The sequence below is a fragment of the Bactrocera dorsalis genome, chromosome 1 (assembly GCF_023373825.1).
Source record: "Bactrocera dorsalis isolate Fly_Bdor chromosome 1, ASM2337382v1, whole genome shotgun sequence".
NCBI classification, from domain to species: domain Eukaryota; kingdom Metazoa; phylum Arthropoda; class Insecta; order Diptera; family Tephritidae; genus Bactrocera; species Bactrocera dorsalis.
The window spans coordinates 43,567,183-43,579,564 of record NC_064303.1 but is presented as its reverse complement, the minus strand read 5'-3'; the positions used below and the strand labels follow the sequence as shown (position 1 = coordinate 43,579,564).

Sequence of the window (12,382 nt, the reverse complement as noted above, 5' to 3'; positions counted from 1 at the left end):
TTTGCGCTCCTCCAGTAGAATCATCCAAATTGTGGTACCGTCACCATCGTCTGGCGGCCATGCAGGTATAATGTATTAATATATAAATATATTAATATTTGCTTTATAAAAATACATTTATATTTTTCAGATATAATCCAGAAGCTGGAAGCCAATGAGACCCGTCTCACTGCCATTGAAAAGTCCCTAACAGACAAAGTAAGTAACGCTGTATTACATTACCAAATTAAAATAGAAGCTAATTTTTATTTATATTTTAATTTTCTAGATGCCAGAAAAGGCCGAGGTGCAGAGACAGGGTAAATAATTGCGCGAATGCCGTGTCACCATTCAATGAAAGTGCCCATACACGACACACAAGTGCCTTCGATCGGTATGTGTGTGATCCAGGTTCGCGAAATTGTTTGATTTTTTACGATCGGTGCGCGCACATGTGTGTCGTGTATGGCGTTGTGTGCGCACAAAATCTCATTTCTCTCGTGTCGCCGACCAGTGAAGATCGCGGACGAACAATGGCAAGTGTTAAGGGAGGAGCCTGCTTTAGAGGCTTCAAAAAATCGTTTTTTTGGGAGGGAAAGAAATAATTGATTCAAGTGAAATTTCTATGCTTTATAGTTATATATCTGAACATCTTTCACAATTTTTTTGCATACGAAATTTTTTATATTCTGCCTTTGGGAAGCAATTGCCCGATAGGTTTCGCATATGCATTTTTCGTACGGCGGGCAGGATGCAGGTCGCAATTTCTATCGGAAACAAAAAATTCAAAGAGATTCATATTTTTTAATAATTTATCTTCTAGTTAAACTAAGAAAATTCAAAAAAAGTATACAATTTTTTAATTATTTTTTTTAAATGAAAACAATTTTTTGACCAAAAAATTGTACTTTACGTTGTTTAAAAATATGTTCAAACTTGACTTTTCTTTATTTTTTTTTAGTTTAAATAGAAGATAATTGTATGCTAATGATAATAAAATTTGCCCTAATTCCATAAGACGTTCAGTTTTTTTTCTATCCTGCCGCCAATTAAGAATAATCGTAAAAATGAAAAACCGAGAAAGCTTCAAAGTATTTGCTTTTTGCCCAAGTGTTCATATATCTGTTAGTCGCTCGGTCACTATTTCCCTTCTAGCTTCGACAATATTTCGAATTCCGATCTATAACTTTGGGGAAATATTGTTAGATAATTTTTAAAGAGATTTAGGCAAAAAACAAAAATCGATTGTTTAAAGCTTCTAAATAAAGATTTCGTATCAGAATTTATTGATCTCATAAATGAATTGGCAACTTGGCAAACGGAAAGTTATAAACATAAAAATAAAATTGAGAAAAATAAAAGTTGGAATAACTTATTATCGAGATAAAAAGAAATCTATAAAAGTGCTACACTAGAAATTAATTCGAAGAAATGCTCCGCTTGCCTGCCCCACATTTTCACTGTGTGAAGAACGCAAAACGGACTTGTGTGTCGTGTATGGGCGAGGCGAATTCACACAGATCGAACGCACATGTGTGTCGTGTATGGGCCCTATTAGCCGCATCACCGGTGACTTGGAGGACGAGCATTACGAGGAGCTCGCTTCGAAACTGCCCATGTCATCGAAAGAGGAGACACGGATGCTATGGTGCAAGGAGAAGGAATCCCTACTAATGCTAAAGTGGGTAGGGTTAGTTTTTGGTAGGTTTTTTTACTAGTATATATAACGTTTCATTTTAGATAATTTTAATTTTACAAAAACAAAATACATGTAAAAAACTACCGAATAACGACTAGCGAATTAACAAAGCTGGTCTGAATAACCCTTCTTTATTTGGGGAGCTCCGGAGATTTGTGGCCTTAAGCCACAATCGTTTTAAACAGAAAAAACATAAAATTAAGGTTAAATTAATATAAGTTTTCTTATTATTACTTATATATATTAGTTTTAAGTTACACATTTTAGGTTTCAGTTGTATATATTAGTTCTAAATTGTACATATTAGTTTTAAGTTGAAGTTTCTAATTTTACTTTTACAAATATGAATTCTTAGAATTATAATTTTTATACTGAAATAAACTTCATCTTGTATTATTTTTCTGCCGAATGTAATAATAATAGGAAAATTATTAGTTTAAGTAAATATGTGATTATTTTGATTTTATTATTAAATAAAAATAAATAATAAAAAAACTGAGTTTTATTTAAAAGAATTGAATTTGCTAGAAGTAACAAATGGGCAATAGATATGTTTGTTACTGCTTGTTCCTGCTAACATGTTTATATGTTAAAGGTAATAAACTGATAACCAAAATAATAACACTAAAAGATATTCGGGTAACAACTACCTTTTGTTATCTATAACACTTAGGTAAGCTATGTGCTAACAAAAGAATTTGTTACCCGTAACATACTGTTAAGAAATTCGCTAACAAATGTATGTATTCTGTTAGAACAAGGCAGCATACGATTTTGCCATTTTTTAGAGCGAGATAACCATTGAACAGCAAAAAGCTCTCTGAACAAAAGTAACAAATATTTTAACGAATCAAAAGTGAACAATAGCAAGTCGCTTACACGTTTGCTAACAGCTACCCGTCTTTCAGGGTAACCAGCGGTATTCGTAGTTGCCAGAGGGTGTATGAATTAGTCCCCACTGAATTAACCCCCACCGGGCAAAATGACTTAAGCCCCACCAATTTCCCAGTGAATCTTTCCCCACCAAAAATGACGGAATCCCCACGAAAAAAAATGCATTAAACCCCACGAAAATGATTTTATCCCCACCAATCGAAATGAATTAAGCCCCACCAAACGTGGGGGTGCTTACATGACAGAATCGCCACAAAAAAAAAGGAATTAATCCCCACGAAAATGACTTTAGCCCCACTTTACTTCATTTTTAATTTATTTTGCTTGCTTTAAACTTCAAGTTTTTAAATCAAAATTTTAACAAAAATTCAATTATACATATGTATGTAATATTTCAAAAGAAAAAGGTTAAGAATTAAATGAAAATATGAAAATGTGAGAAAAAGAAAATAATTAAAGAAAAATATGTAAATATTCGTCAACATCTTGACGACAAAAAGGGCATTTAAATTTATTAAAATTGTTTGCCACACTCTCTGTTTCTATTTTAGATTATGGTTTCTCCTTTTACGAAATGTACACTGTGATTTTAACCTTTCGTAAAATTCCCTTCTATTATTTCATAATTTACAAAATTACGGTTTCTCTTTTTACGAAATGTGGACTATTAGTGATTTTAACCTTTCGTAAAAGGAATTAAAATGAATTAAACCTCACGAAAGTGCTTTTATCCCCACCAATCAAAATGAATTAATCCCCACCAAACGTGGGGGTTCTTACATGACAGAATCCCCACTAAAAAAAAAAAAGAATTAATCCCCACGAAAATGACTTTAGCCCCACTTTCCGCCATTTTTAATTTTGTTGTAAAATTGGTGGGGCTTAAGTCATTTTGCCCGGTGGGGGTTAATTCAGTGGGGGCTAATTCATACACCCGTTGCCAGAATGTTCGAGGCGTTTCAATAAATAAGCTCTTATTTGATAAGTATTTTAATTACGAATAATTCTTTTAAATTAATTGCACATCAATAATCGGAGAAAGAAAATGTATACATTGATAATTTATTCGGAGGTCATAACGTCGCCAAATTTTTTGAAGTTATCCTGTATAATAAACAAGTTTTCGAAAGGACATTGCCAGCCGTAATATTAGAGAACGTTTATCATAGAGAAGGTTCACGGCGCGGAGATCGTAAAAATATTTTTGGCTAACTCGGTCGAGATGAGGGAGTTTCACCACTGCCAGCTCGGTAGGAGAAATTTTAACATTTTCGCTTGAACAGAGATGAGCGTGAAATAAAAATTATGCTGAATATTGCTCTAACAGACGTATGTTCGCTCTTTTGCTTATATTTTTATACGTTTATATGCAAACATGTGTATTCGTATGAATTCTTTTTGTGCATATTAATGAATACATGTGCACTTGAATAAATTTGAATTAAATCACTTTTTCAATGCAATATTCGTAGTAAATGTGAAAATAAAACCTATTTTTTAATTTTTTTTTGTATTTGATATATTCATACCTATGTGTACACTTCATTACATATGTATATAACAAACTATCATAATATTATTAAAAAAATGAAATGTATTACAATAGTGATAAATGTACATTAATCGTACATTTTATCATTCAAAACTTATATTCACATGTATCATGACCATATGTGTTTATGTTCGCTTTCGCGAATTCAAATCATATTATCACTTATCAATAGTATCATGGGCGCGCTTGTCATATGTACATACATAAATATGTGCATATGACATTGGCACACAAATATCGCATACATAACATACAAGTTAATACCACCAGTTCATATTACATGAACATATTCTTTATCTGACATAAATATGTAACATGACACTTACGACCCATATGGTCTGTATTGAAACATTATATGTACTTTGCTAATACTGTCCGCCTCAGGTGGTCCCAAAATGTAATTCATAGATTGTAAGATGAATCTTTCCACTTGTAACATATGTCCCATCTCAAGTAGATTGTAGATATACTTCCTAGAATGTAAGATTAATATTTGTATCTAGACTTAAGCAAAATAATGTATATAAGAAAATATAAAAAAGAAAACGAGGCAGTTGCCCGTAGTTGCCCACGAGAACTCGACGGAGTTATTAATTGGCGATCCTGCCAGGAGACACGTAAACTCCTGTTGGACCAAAACAAAAAACGCAAACAAGTATCGCAAACTCGCGAGAAAAGAAATACAAAAATACTAGTGTGTTACTCAAAGCGTACGGTAGCAATTAGAAATGCGCTAAGCAATTAACGGCAAAGTATCTCAGCGCCACTTAGAAAAATATTGAAAAAATTTCGAGTGTGTGTTTGTGCCACCAATTGTCAATTGAACGCACCACGTCTAAACAGATTACGGGCGGACAACAAGCAAACGTACGCGTTACAACAAAAAAAAAAAATAAATAAAAAAATTAAAACAAAAAACTACAACGGCAAATATAAAGTGATTTCAAAGTTTGAATTGAAGAAAAAACTGAAAGTGAACATTTATGAACATTTGTGAAAATTTCAAAGAAGTAAAAGAAATTGTGTGGATCCATAAGACATCTACATAAAAAAACGCTGATAACCCCCCATAAAAACAAAAGAATCAAAAAATTTCTGTAAATCAGAAATTTCGCCAAAAACATCTTATTTCATCTAAACCTTATACACGGCCGCCAACGACGACCATCCCAGAACCAACCGCCAAAATTCTACTCAAAAAGCAACAGCAGCAGCAAAGGCAACAATAGCCGCAACAGTAGCAACAGCAACAGTAACAACAGCAGCAGTAGAAGCAACAACATAAAATTAGTTGTAAGTAAGGCCTATATTTATTAATTAAATGGGAAATAAACCCACTAATATTAAGTAAAAAAAATTGTTTACTGTGAGTATTATAAAAATAATAATCATGCCACTCACAAGCGTCCGTGTGTAAAAATAAAAATAAAAAAATTTTATATCAAATATATACAAATTATAACAAATTAAATCTTAAAAATTTTAAATGAAAGCTCGACCAGCCAAATAATAAAATATTCGCGATTCACTACCGCAAAAGGCACCCTCCGGTCCGGTGGAGAAACTCACAAATATATAAAAAAAGGCAAACCCGAAAAATAACGATTATAAAAAAGAGGCGATAGGAATAAAGAATTTTTAAGCGAACAAGATAATTTTACAAATCTCAAAATGGCAGTCAATAATTTTACTGTAGACTAGATTAATAGCTACACAAACCGCAAATTTAAGAACTGAGGTAGCTCAGTTGAGCAATAGAATTAAAACTCTAACAGATGCGGCACATAAGTATAACTGAGTATGAAACTCAAGGAATTAATGATTCCATAACGTGTGACGAAAATTTAGACATAATAAAGTCTTTGCCAGAATTCTCCGGTAAATTTTATGTCAGCTGGAGAGAAGCTGCAAAGAATTCGATGAGCCTATATATTGAAGGTAGTGGAAGGTATTTTGGAGCACTAACTATCCTCCGAAATAAGATTGTAGGTAATGCCAATGACATGTTGACTAATCATGGTACAGTTTTGGATTTAGAAGCAATATTTGCGAGATTAGATTTTGCTTACGCCTACAGACGACCAATTCACGTAATTGATCAAGAGATGAGCGTTATGAGACAAGGATCGACATCCTTAATTGATTATTATAATGAAGTCAATCAGAAATTGACACTACTAATAAATAAAAATAAATTCAGATATTACAAAACAATTAAACATCAAGAATCGAGAAGCCGCGTTAAGAACTTTTATAACTGGATTAAATTACCCTCTAAACCAAATACTATTTACATTAACACCTACCGATTTGCCAAATGCTCTTGCTAAAGCACAAGAACTTCATTCGATCGCAATTTGCTTTGCAATTTACCAAAAACAACCATGAAATTGGTTCACGAAACCATCCTCAAGCTAACCGAAGATATTCGAATTTTCAGAATAACTTAAGGTACCCAAATAATAATTCATACCAAAGGTATGCCAATCACCCAGAACCTATGGAAGTGGATCAATCAATCCAATTAACAAATAAACAAAATCATTTGCAAAGAAACCAACCACATACCCTGCAAGACGGAGGTAACAGATTGCACAAACACATAGAAACATTTTCAGCTGTTCACTAACACTCTTACATTTTCTGGAATTTTCAATTGAATGGGAGAATACGTAAGTAAGATAGTGAAAAACTATCGACATTCTAAACATATTGTAATGTTAACTTGCTAGAATAGGAGAGACGAATACCCAATTTTTCAAGAAGAAGAAAACGAAAAGCGCAGTTTATTTTGGATTTTAAAAGAGATAAGTTCGTTACATGATAATTTGATATTGTATAATTAATTTCTATTATATATATATATTATTAATTTCTTTTATATAGAGAAAACGAAAAGGCTTAACAACGAGAAAAAGGTAAGCATTGTAAATTGAATGTTGTGTGTATAATTAAAAATTTTACTATTACAGAAATCATTTGGACCATTTGTAAAATTCAAATCTATTGCTTTCAGCAAACAAATAAGGGAGTAAGTTTTAAATTATTAAAGTTAAATAGTGCATATTTATTATTATTGATAGTGAATTTTTGTGAAATATTTTGTTATATCTACATACATATATGTATATGTAAATGTAAATTTAAAATCTAAATTGAGACGAATTGAGCGGTTACAATTATAATTGTGTAGAATTTAGAATACCGTCCCAGGATTTCGGGAATAAAATTGGTATGGTCGGTTAGAGGAGGTTCAATCAATAATGCAATCCTTAGTTTAATATTAAAAAAAATCACACGAATTAGTGAAGTGCTAGTGGACATAAAAATGCGAAATATAAGTGTAAAATTAATTTTAAATCGAAAAATACGTTCTCCAAATAGTGGTAATTTTTAGCTTTAAACGCAAATATCTCGAATATTCCCGCGAGTATAACTATATATATTTTTGAACTGGAGAACCTCCTCTATAACTGAAAATGTTCATTTGTTTTGTTCGTATGCAGAATATCTAAAATTGTTTAAAATAAAAACAACATTAGTGATTCATAATGAATAAAAGTGGACATAGTTCCGATATACACATACGCATTTCTGCTCCGAAGCAGGATTTTAAAAATTAAAATTAAACTTTTTCAAGTTTACTTCAAGCAAATTAGGAGAGTCTTTTCAAAAAAAGATATTTACATTTTAAGTTTTTTAAACTATTTATATAGTCTTGTCCTTAGTGCTAAAATACACAACTTCTTTACTTGGATGTTGATCTCAGGAAGATATTTCGCAAGTAAAAAAAGGTTAAATTGTGAGTCCTAAACTTATAATGTTGTCTCATTTAAAAAAAAATTAATTAAGAAGTAGATATTCTCTTTTAAAAAGACACTTCTGAAATATATTTTCCTCCTGTAATATAAATGTATATTATACTGTAAGTATGTATTAACAAATCAAAAATCTTTATCAAACTAATATTTGTTGCTATAAACTACTAAACTTTAAAATATTATTAACATAAAGTACTAACATTTCATTTTATAAATTAGTTCACATTTTTAATCGGTATTTTTTAATTAAATGGCTACTTAATATTTTTCCTTTTTTTTCAGTTTGCGACGTGGATATTTGAATCCTATCATACAGTTAATTTTTAGTTTTAAATAATGAATAAGAAAACCTTTTCGAACCTCTTGAGCAAGGAAAAATCGAAATTTGAAGCTACGGTGGCAAAATTTCGAAGACTGAATGAATCTGTTCAAGAGGTTTCAAATGATAGTTTCGATAGTGATAATGAACCAAGCACCAGCAGAGCAAGTGGTAATAGATTTAAGGATTTTTGTGATAGCGATAACGAAACGAATAGTAGGTATTTGTTTGAAGAAGATTTTCAATGTGTTGAGGAGGTTGAGGACCACTCCGATAAAGTGGTCGAATTGAAGGCGTGGGCAATTAGAAATAATATTTCTCAAAATGCTCTCACTGACCTGCTTCAAACTTTAGATAAAGTTGGTGTTAATGGCTTGCCATTATCAGCGAAACCCCTCTTCGGAACAATGCGAGAAAAAGTTTGCGTTGAAGCCATACCAGCTGGAGAGTTTTTGTATTTTGGAATAGAAGAAAACTTAAATTCTCAAGAATTTGACTTCTTAGAAAATTTTGTAAAAGTATAAAGTCGTCAAAAAATTGTCTGTGGCCTGTCATGGGTTCAATTGCCAATTATCCTTATGTTAGTCCATTTTTAATTGCCTGCTTCCAAGGAAGAAGCAAACCAAATAACCCCGAAGATTTCCTTAAAGATTTTTGTAATGAGGTAGGTCTTCTAAGAGTAAACGGACTGAAAGTAGGTAGAAATCAGGTAATAAAACAGTTCGATATTAGGTCCTTTACCTGTGATTCACCCGCTCGCGCCTTTGTGACTGGAGTTATCTCTCATACAGGGAAAAATTGTTGCCCAAAATGTGTATGCTCAAGTCTTTATCTGAAAGGTAGAGTTAGTTTTTCAACCAATGTGGGATCAGCGCGAACTGATGAAAGTTTTAGAATTAGTAGAGATGGGGAACATCATAGATTAGAGTATAGGGAGAAAGAAATTATATTAGAATCTGCAAATTTTAATATGGTTTCACAGTTTCCTTTGGAACCAATGCATTTAGTAGATTTAGGTGTAATGAAAAAATTATTAAAATTTCTTATTTCTAAAGGAAATATGTCCGTAATGAATGAGAAGCTGCGTTATTTGTCAAAATATGTGCCGTCCGAATTTTGTCGAATAGTGCGTGACTTTAATGAAATAAGCAATTGGAAATCAACAGAGTTCCGACAATTTTTGTTATATACAGGTATATTTGTTTTAAAAGACTGCATTGATGAATGCCTGTATTATCATTTTCTTTTGCTTCACGTCGCAATTCGACTTCTTTCGTATGAGCAGTCAGAAGAACACCAATTAAATGTAGCTGACAAAATTTTGCAAGAATTTGTTAATTTGTTTTCAAGTATACACGGCGAACACTTAATCAGTTAACTGACTGCGTAAGACGGTTTGACGCTATTGATAATTTCTCCGCATATAAGTTTGAGAATTATATGCAAACATTGAAGAAAATGATAAAAAAGGCGGATAAAGTATTGCAGCAGTTAAAAAATAGATATTATGAGAGAAAGAATATGTATGCAGCTTCCAGTAAAGTTTCAAAATTTGGGGTATTTTCGTTAGATTTTAAAAAGGATAAGGATAGCTTTTGTTATTCAGAGAAAACAGGGCCTATAAAACTCATTGGCGAAAAAATAGAGGGCGATGTTTTTATAGGCCTTCTTTTTTCTTACGATTATTTTCAAGAGCCAGTTGCTTCTGCAGATTTAGGCATACTTATAGGTAAAATTTCAGAAAATGAGGTAGTTTTAAGTAGGTTAGATATTAAATATAAGTATTTTTCCATACCTATAGATGATAAAATTCTTTTAGTCCCACTCATTCATCACCTTTTTTATGATTTTTCAAAGAATGAATTTCGATGACCTCGTGGAAGAAATGAATTCCGAAGTGGAATGCTCACAACCGTTGAGCCCCCATAGAGGTTGTATTGAACTTAAATATTAATAATATTTTGTTTACAGATAGAGTGTTTAAAAAAATATCTTACAATCTCGTTTGCGCTCCTCCATTAGAAGCATCACAAATTGTGGTACCGTCAACATCGTCTGGCGGTCATGCAGGTATAATGAATTAGTATATAAATATATTAGTATTTGCTTTAAAAACTACATTTATGTTTTTCAGATATAATCCAGAAGCTGGATGCCATTGAGACCCGTCTCACTGCAATTGAAAAGTCCCTAACAGACAAAGTAAGTAACGCGGTATTACATTACCAAATTAAAACAGAAACAAATTTTTATATTTTAATTTTCTAGATGCCAGAAAAGGCCGAGGTGCAGGCGCAAAGTAAGTTATTGCGCGAATGCCGCATCACCGGTGACTTGGAGGACTAGCATTACGTGGAGCTCGCTTCGAAACTGCCCATGTCATCGGAGGAGCACGTGCGCTTCGTGGAAGAAAAACTTTCACAAAAGGAAAGCACGGATGCTATGGTAAATATTTCGTTTTTAAATATTATGCGATTGTAATATAATTTGTAGTTTATTAAAATAATAAATAAAGCTCATCATGGATTTACCTTTTAGAACAGATATTAAAGCAGAAATTAGAACTGAGGATGACAAACCTATATGGTCCAAACAATATCCTTATTCTATATCTGCAAATAATTTTTTTGATAAGGAATTTACTGTAATTTTTTTTTTTTTACAGATGCGGTTAATATTGAAGTCGAAGGGCGCAAAAGGCAGTGTTGACGGCGTACTGCGTATGTTTTCCGACGATTTGATGTACCACTACAATTTAGAGGGGCGCAAGGAGAAGGAATCCCTACTATAACTAAAGTGCGTAGGGTTAGTTTTTGGTAGGTTTTTTTACTGTTATATATTTGAATGCCTTAACTTATAACGTTTCATTTTAGATATATTTCCTGACAAGGATAAAAACACCATCTGTGGGGAGCTCCGGAGATTTTGGGCCTTAAGCCACAATCGTTTTAAGCAAAAAAAAACATAAGCTTAAGGCAAAATTAATATAAGGTTTCACATTATTACTTATATATATTAGTTTTAAGTTGTAAATATTAGCTCTAAGTTGTATAAATTAGTTCTAAGTTGTAAATATTAGTTATAAGTTAAACATAATAGCTTTAAGTTGTAAATATTAGTTTTGAGTTGTATAAATTAGTTTTAAGTTGCACATATTAGTTTTAAGTTGTATAAATTAGTTATAAGTTGTACACATTAGTTTTAAGTTGAAGTTTCTAATTTTACTTTTACAAATTTGAATTTTTAGAATTATAATTTTTTTACTGAAATAAACTTAATTTGTATTATTTTTCTGTAACAATAATAGGCAAATTATTAGTTTAAGTAAATATTTGATTATTTTGATTTTATTATTAAATAAAGCGAAATAATAAAAAAAACTGAGTTTTATTTAAAAGAATTGAATTTGCTAGATAACAGATGCTAGGTAACAGATAATCTTGTTACTGCTTGTTCTTGCTAACATGCTTATATGTTGAAGGTAACAAACTGATAACCAAAATAATAACACTAACAGATATTCGGGTAACAAATACTTTTTGTTATCCATAACACATAGGTTAGCTATGCGCTAACAAATTAATTTGTTACCCGTAACATACTGGTAACATACTGTGAAGAGATTGGCTAACAATTGTATGTATTCTGTTAGAACAAGGCAGCATGCGATATTTGTCATTGGTTAGAGCGAGATAACCATTGAACATCAAATAGCTATGTGTTACTTTTTTCCCACTCTCTGAATAAAAGTAATAAACATTTTAACGAATGCAAAAGTGAACAATAACAAGTTGCTTACAGGTTTGCTAACAGCTACCCGTCTTGCAGGTTATTAGGAGTAACAAGTCACAACAATGACAACTCAAGTTGAAGAAATCTCAAACGAGTATCTCAATTCACAATTGAGAAAATTTTGGGAGTTAGAAGAACTCCCCCCCATTTCAAGTACAACACCAGAAGATCAGTATTGTGAAGACTTTTACAAAGCCACAACTACTAGATCAGATAATGGTCGGTATGTCGTACGACTACCTCGAAAACAACAATTTCCAGACACACTCGCCTTAGGCCATTCTCGAACCTCTGCAATACAGCAGTTTCTAAGTATGGAAAAAAAC

General features: G+C 32.0%; 1 protein-coding gene and 1 long non-coding RNA gene across 3 annotated transcripts in view; both read left to right on the top strand.

Annotated features, from left to right (window-relative positions):
- The window catches only part of LOC125780329 (uncharacterized), a 282,319-nt gene that overhangs the window by 204,312 nt on the left and 65,625 nt on the right, over positions 1-12,382 (top strand). The gene's annotated exons all lie outside the window — the stretch shown is intronic.
- On the top strand, positions 7,135-11,410 carry LOC125775721 (uncharacterized). The gene is made up of 4 exons (XR_007421328.1): positions 7,135-10,334; positions 10,399-10,709; positions 10,930-11,080; positions 11,138-11,410. It is a non-coding gene; the product is annotated as an uncharacterized LOC125775721 (long non-coding RNA).